The sequence below is a fragment of the Oryctolagus cuniculus genome, chromosome 10 (genome assembly GCF_051225735.1).
Source record: "Oryctolagus cuniculus isolate XC-2025 breed Fujian yellow rabbit chromosome 10, ASM5122573v1, whole genome shotgun sequence".
Classification (NCBI taxonomy): domain Eukaryota; kingdom Metazoa; phylum Chordata; class Mammalia; order Lagomorpha; family Leporidae; genus Oryctolagus; species Oryctolagus cuniculus.
In genome coordinates, this window is record NC_142876.1 from 58,572,644 (window position 1) to 58,580,067 (window position 7,424).

At 37.8% G+C, this 7,424-nt stretch overlaps 1 long non-coding RNA gene across 2 annotated transcripts in view; it reads right to left on the bottom strand.

Moving 5' to 3' along the window:
• Positions 1–3,312, bottom strand: part of LOC149123780 (uncharacterized) — a 36,069-nt gene extending 32,757 nt beyond the window's left edge. The window contains exons 1-2 of one of the 2 annotated variants that reach the window (XR_016215138.1): positions 3,238–3,312; positions 3,040–3,158 (exon numbers count right to left, since the gene is read on the bottom strand). This is a non-coding gene — a long non-coding RNA (uncharacterized LOC149123780). The remainder of the gene's footprint in view (positions 1–3,039; positions 3,159–3,237) is intronic. The other variant, XR_016215139.1, reaches the window with a different exon arrangement.
• Positions 3,313–7,424: the final 4,112 nt, after the last annotated feature.

Sequence of the window (7,424 nt, forward strand, 5' to 3'; positions counted from 1 at the left end):
ATGTGGGCATATAACAATGCCCATTAAACAGGCTAATGTAGGCAATTTGATCTGGGTCAACACCATGAAATTTATTCAAATTCTACATCTCAGCAATTCAGCGCTGGCTAACCCAGCATGAAAATCTGCCAAAGTATTTCCCTGTTGTTGGATCAGCAGTCACGAACTAAACAGTCCCTTCATAAAAGGTTTAGGGATCGTTACCCAGCCCAGTGGTATGATCCCAATGTTACTTGAGATCTGTATTTTTCATAGTCCCATCCATGACTCTACTTAAAGATTTACTTAAACTTTACTTAAAAATGATAGAAATTCGTTACAATATGATAAAATTGACAAGGAAGTTCAGATATTTCCACTGCATATAATATTTTAAGATAACTAGAATTAGTGTTTTACTAGAATGATAATATTTTTTTTTTGACAAGCAGAGTGGACAGTGAGAGAGAGAGACAGAGAGAAAGGTCTTCCTTTGCCGTTGGTTCACCCTCCAATGGCCCCTGCAGCCAGTTCATTGTGGTGGGCGCACCGTGCTGATCTGATGGCAGGAGCCAGGTGCTTCTCCTGGTCTCCCATGGGGTGCAGGGCCCAAGTACTTGGGCCATCCTCCACTGCATTCCCTGGCCACAGCAGAGAGCTGGCCTGGAAGAGGAACAACTGGGACAGAATCCGGCACACCGACCAGGACTAGAACCCGGTGTGCTGGCGCCGCAAGGCGGAGGATTAGCCTAGTGAGCCACGGCGCCGACCAGGATGATAATATTCTGATGTTTCATAAAACATGTAACACATTTATTCAAAAATAACTCAAAATGATTTAGCACTTGTTATTTGACAATACTTTATACATACATTAAATAAACCTAATTAGCTTAATATGTTTCAGAAATCCCAGGGGTCCTTCTTGAAATGTTCCAAAATTTTATGTCCAAAGACTTAATCCAGAACTCAATTTGGTGGAATTTTTTCAGAAATCTCAAAGGTTCAAAACTCTTGATCAAGGTGGAATTCCTGGTCAGGATGACCTGCAATCCTTTTAGCCAGAACAACCAACATTTCAAAAGCAAATGTAGAAAACTGCACAGCTGTGGGAAACAACCCAGTTCAATAGCCGCAGTTTTTCTAAGCAGTTAAAACAACCAAGACAGCTATTTCCTTTAAAGAGCACAGTGATTCTCTAAAGAAGTTTGAATACAAGAAACCAAATTCTAATTTTGTGTATTTATATTTTGTAGCAATGTCCAATTCCTAGAAAAATTTACAGTTCCCCTCTAATTTTAACCAGAATGATCACTTATATACTTCTGTAAGATTCATCTTCCACAAGTTTTCTACAACTTTCTCGTCTGTTCAGTTTTTCTTCCCTCCCTCTTTACTTTCTCTCCTCTCTGAGGCAAATATTCCTAGAGTATGTCACACAGAGATGATCCAGTGTCTGTTAAATCTGATGCACTGATTATCAGCCTCAACCAACCTGTCATTTCATTACTCAGTTTGTTTTCCAATTAGTCAACACACATTCCACATTCCACATTTCTCCATGAAAGCTATGAACAGCTGTTTTCAGTACAAATCCTTAGTAGCCTACCCTAGTTATTAAAGCTAATTGGGAAGCCTCGCTAATCCGAATCATATTTATCCTGTCTTCCCCCTCCTCCAACACACAACTAAATCAGAATGGTTAGGAACAAGTTTCAGTATTTTATCTAAAAATCAGAAATCAGAAATCTCTTAAGTATCTATTACTTCATCCACAACAACATGACTCCAAGACTTCAAGCCACCCAAAAAAGATTCCTGAAACATCAAATTCATCCACAAGCTTCCATCCTATTTACATTCTAATTTATTAATTCTTAATAATTATACTTGACCGATTCGCTAAACAAAGCTAGATACTGAAGTTCACAGAAAGCCTATTTAACACAAAAATTGCCAAAATTGAGACTTGTTATGAAGACCAAATCTTTGCCTTTTCTGTTGTCAAAGCCTCTCATAGCAATTGGGTCCTTCCCCTCTACGGTGGAGAGGGCAGCAACTCCACAATAGCAATTTCCTCCAAAGACATACATTTCCTCTGCTGAACATAGGTTTGGAATTAAGGATAGGCGGTTTCTCAGCTAAACCCGAGTTCTTTAAACAAAGTCACAGAGTTCAGGCAAGAGCCCCTTAACGAGTAGTGTAGAGAATATATCCTTTGCCATGGACTAAACTATCTTTCTCTATTGTTCTGAGCTCAAGTCTTTAAGCAGCAGCAACCATCCATCTCAGCATCAGAGGTGAATTCTTTTTCTTCCAAGAGCCATTTGGAGATTTATAATATCATTCCTGGGCCATACAAAATGATGAACCTGAAAATTAGTCTGCGAGAGAGCTGTTGAATTTCAAGTTCTTCCTGTAATTGTGTCCGGCAGGGCCAGACCAGATGACCTTGCAGGTCTTCTATGGCCTGCAGGCTGGTTGTTCCCCTCCCCTTAAAGGGGGCGACTTATATAAACAACTTTCTTGAAAAGTGTTAAATCTTTTAAAAACCTCTGTGTACTAAAATATACACCACATTGTTTCTATGGGTTGTTTTGCTTTTTCTTTTCATATTGTACCTGCAAAACAATTTTTCCTGTTTTATTTCATTTGTCTGCTGTACTTGTAAATTATTTCTGGTAAAGTTCACTCATCTCTAGAACAAATAAAAACTACAGGTTCTGGAAATTCTACATGAAATTAGCAGGATCTGGAGGAGGAGGTTCAGACTTTGAATCCAGTCTGATTTCTGTCTGACCCAGGCATCCACCAAAGATCCTCTCACAAACCAGCAGCGAATGGCATCCCTAAAGGTGGAGTTCTAGGCTTCATGGATCCAGAGGAACCCATGCTTCCAACTTCAAGCAACCTTACCTAATTCTACGGAACCTAGTTCAGCTTCTGTTGTGACTTCCAAACACAGTTTGGATTAAAAAATAAATAAAAAGCAAACCAAAAAAAAAAATCATACAGCTCAAAGCACAAATCCAGGTAACTGAAATCTAAGGGAGAATTTACCTGCACCTCTATATGCAGTCAGAAAATCATGACGACATCAGGGTCAGCAGATACCACACCTGGTTACAAGATGTTCCTGGGGTAGCTAGAAATCTGCTTTGGATCCTAAGACACAAAATCTGTCAAAAGAAAAATTTCTAAAACTAACAAAATTCAAGATTTAATCTGAGCAATGAAAGCAAAACAATAGCAACTCACAATTCAGACAGCTCTTAGACCCAGGACGGGCTCTCACAACCGCCCCCCAGCCACATCAGCTGATGGTATTTATACAAAACAGATGTGAGCTATACATACAACTTAATTGGTTAATTGGTTACAGAGCCTCCTGCAATCACCTGAAGTTTTGCTACTGATGAAATTCTATATTGGTTTGGTCTGTTAGGCTTAGCGCAAGAGCCTAGGAAAATCAGTGGCCTCCCATAAATATTAAACAGTCTTGTCTTTAAAATAGTAACACTACTGATAAATGTATCAATTAATTATATTAAAATATCTATGTTAAGGTTTATGACTTCTTATGACTAGAAACAATGAAAAGACTATTTGTTAGCCAATTTCATAAATACTGTTCTTCTGTCATTTTTTCCTATTAATTGGAAAACATAAATTGGCAGAGTGTTAATTGTTTTGGTCAATGCAATTAGTTGGATCTAAAGAGAATTATGCTAGAATACAAATAAATATATTTAGCACAAAAGATAGTGAAACAATTTAGAACAGAAAAAATACATCTGAGCCATGGGCTTGAATGCTGTGTGTTAAATAATAAAATACATTACAATTATGATAGCAAAATATGTAAGGGGAAAGCATTATTAGAGCATAGAGAACTTGCTTGATTCCTCTGGCTTCTGTGGCCTTTCATCTCTTCTCTCTTCTCCACTCTGATTTTTGCACCAGACTTAATTCTAAGTCAGTACATTTGTAATCTTGATGTCTGGCTGTACATTAGTATCACCTGGAAAATGTAAAAAAAAAAAAAAAAAAAAAAGCATGTTTGGGCCATTTCTGGCCCTAACACAATTAACACAATGACTATTTTTTTAGAGAAACGATGAGTCAATTTACTTTAAAAAATTTATATGGTGATCTCTAAAGTTGGAGACAAAGGCATACATTTTTTAATGAATCCTTCAAGTAAGTAAGTTTTGAAGTCTAAGTTGATAGCCACTGCTTGAGAACTTTAACAAGGAAATGAATGCTGCTTCTCCATCAAGGAGAAACCAGTTTATAGAATGTTCAGAATCTCAGGAAATGTTTTATTACTATTAATTATATTAAAGCAATAATATTGTTGTGTAAGGAATAAAGTAAACTCATTATTTAGGTTTTAATATGTAAGTGTGTAGTATTATCAGAAACATGAAATGGGAATAATACAAAGAATTGTGAAACATATTTTTAAAGGCAAAGGAACATACAGAAAATATACTTTGCTCATAGCAGCCTGTAAGATAAAAGAATGTGCTCAAAGTATGTTATTCTTGTTGCTTGGCAACTACCTCCGTGTTTGCAAAATAAGAATTCAAAACCATTAAACACTGTAAGAGGCTAATTCAGAAATGATAAGTCACAAGATAAAAGGAAGGGAAACCAAATATTCCTCACAAAGAAATCACACCCACTGACTTGATCACATTACTAGGGCTGTTCTTAGAGAGCTACTGCTGTCTCTGGGATAATGGACTTGAATTAGGAATCAGTCAACAACTAGTTTGGTTATTTATAGAACCACATAGAAATAAAATAAGGCTACATACAGCGATTTGTTGATTTTTGGCATCATCTACAAATAGTTTCAGTCAGCAAAACAAAAGCATGATGTTAAATAACAGTTGATATATACATCATTTCTGGGGAGATTAAATTCCTTAGGCTGGGGCCCGCATTTTGATGCATAGGGTTAATCGACTACATACCATGCTGGCATCCTGTATCAGAGTGCTGTTTCAAGTCCCAGCTATTCCACTTCTGGTCCAGCTCCCTGCTAATGCACCAGGAAGGGAATAGGAAGATGACTCAAGTATTTGAATCTCTACCACTCATGTAGGAAACCTGGATGAATTTCCTGGCTTCTGATTTTGTCCCTATTCTGCCCTGGCCATTGTAATCATTTGGGGAGTGATCCAATGGATAGTAGATTGATCTCTCTCTCTCTCTCTCTCTCTCTCCTCCCTCTTTCTGCCATGCCAATAAATAAATACATCTTTTAAAAAATTCTTCTGCAATGCAAGTTCATCTGCACTGTGCTGTACCCCCTTTTTCAACTTCATCTCCTACTTATCCTCTCTGTAGATTTGGGGAACCATAAAATTATGCTCAACAGAACAGTGACTAAGAGGTTGGCCTCTGAACTGGGTTCTCTTGGCTAAAACTTATTTTCATCACATATTAGCTGACTTATCTTGAACAAATCCCTGTAGCCATTTAATTCAATTTCTGTAAAATGGCAATACTAACAGTGCCTATTTCAGGGCTTCTCAGAAATTCAGAAATGTATTAGCTGCAAATTTATTCAAATACTGATCTCATTAAAAACGTCGATTATGAAGCCTGCAATTCTACACTTTAAGCAATCAGTTGATAATATTTGCTAAAGTCTGTTGATTATGGTCACACTTTAAGTTGCAAGAGTTTGCATCATGGAGGACTTTAAGTTGCAGGGATTTGCATCATGGTGCCTGCACAACGGGGTTATTGGGAGGCCTAAAAGAGATAGTCCATGTCAAATTATTAACACAACACATTTCACATAGTAGGCACAAAAAAGTTGTCATTAACATAATGAAGGAAATTAACATTATATGCCCTCTATTCATTTTACAAACAATGAGTGATAACCTGAGAGTTAGAATAGCTTTAACAATGTCACATGAAATAAGTCAAATGAAAGGTTCTTTGGCCATTACTTCCTAGAAACTTTAACCGCATTATACCTTTTCCATCTGCTGGAATACAGTCCAGCTCTGTTTTTCTTGAACTAGTTTTATAATTCATCAAACTTACACCTTATCACCACCCCCAGGAAGCCTTTCTCAATTGCCTAAATCTATAATTATCTCCCTGCTCCTTGGAGCTGCTCATATTCTTTCTCTCCTCTGCCGATCCTTCAGCATTTCTCGTGAACACATCTGTTGGAAAGATTTAAAGTATATGTCAACAAAATTAAATGAATACTGGCCTGATCATTATGTCTCTGTGTGCATTCTGTGGTACCTTCACCAAAACTAATTGATTGGCTTTATGGTCATTTATACTCTGAATGGCATCTCCATGATGTTATCCCAGTAAATTTCCATGGAGAGTGGAGCATTATACTTCTTTACATGCCTTTCTAATTTAAATAGTGCATTGTTGGTATTCTTCAAAGGCCCTTAAAAAGAGGATTTTTGAGGAGCCAGCATTGTCGTGCAGCAGGGTAAGCTGCCAGTTGTGAGACTGGCATCCCATATCAGAGTGTGGATTCAAGTACTGACTGCTCAGCTTCCAATTTAGTTCCTTGCTAATGTGCCTGGGAAGGCAGAAGAAGGTGGCACAGATACATGGACCCTGACTACCCACATGGAGACCCAGATGGAGTACCTGACTCCTGACTTCAGTCTGGCCCCGTCCAGATTGTTGTGGCCATTTGGGAAGTGACCTAGCAGATGGGAGATTTCTCTTCTTTCTGTGTGTGTGTGTGTGTGTGTGTGTCCCTCTTTGTTATTCTTCCTTTCAAATAAATAAAATAAGGCTTTTTTTTTTTAAATAAGAGGATGTTTAGAACTGGGAAATCCACATTTATATCCAAGCATACCACGGGTGTTTACACAACAGTCATTTTAGTTTTAAAACATTTCTTTCTGCATTAGATATTGTGAACATGCCAGTTTACTCTTTGTATGAGATACTTGCCCGGTTCTACAACAGGCTGCACAATTCAACCCTGGTAAGCTGGAATCAGTTTGGAGATTATACACACACACACACACACACACACACACACATATATATATATATCCAAATAAATACACTTTTTCTACCAGGAAGGCTGAAACAGTGAATTGGAAACCTGCCATTTGCTGGTGGCCAAATTATTCATGAAGTATTAAGAAGACAGAGAAGAGGGAGGAGAGGTTGAGGGAGGAGGAAGAGAGAGACAGAGAGAAACAAAGACAGACTCTCAATCTAGTTACCTATAAAAATCATTATACCTGTGGAATATAACTATTCAGTGAGTCAATATAGGGACTTTTAAACATTTCCTTAAACTGGTTTGAATTGGGTTTGGGTTTTTGTCATTTGCGACAAAAATTCATCACCATGGGTAGACTTTAGGCACAGAGCTTGAGATGTTGCTTGAGACGTTGCTTGAGATGTCCCCAACTTGTATCAGAGAGCCT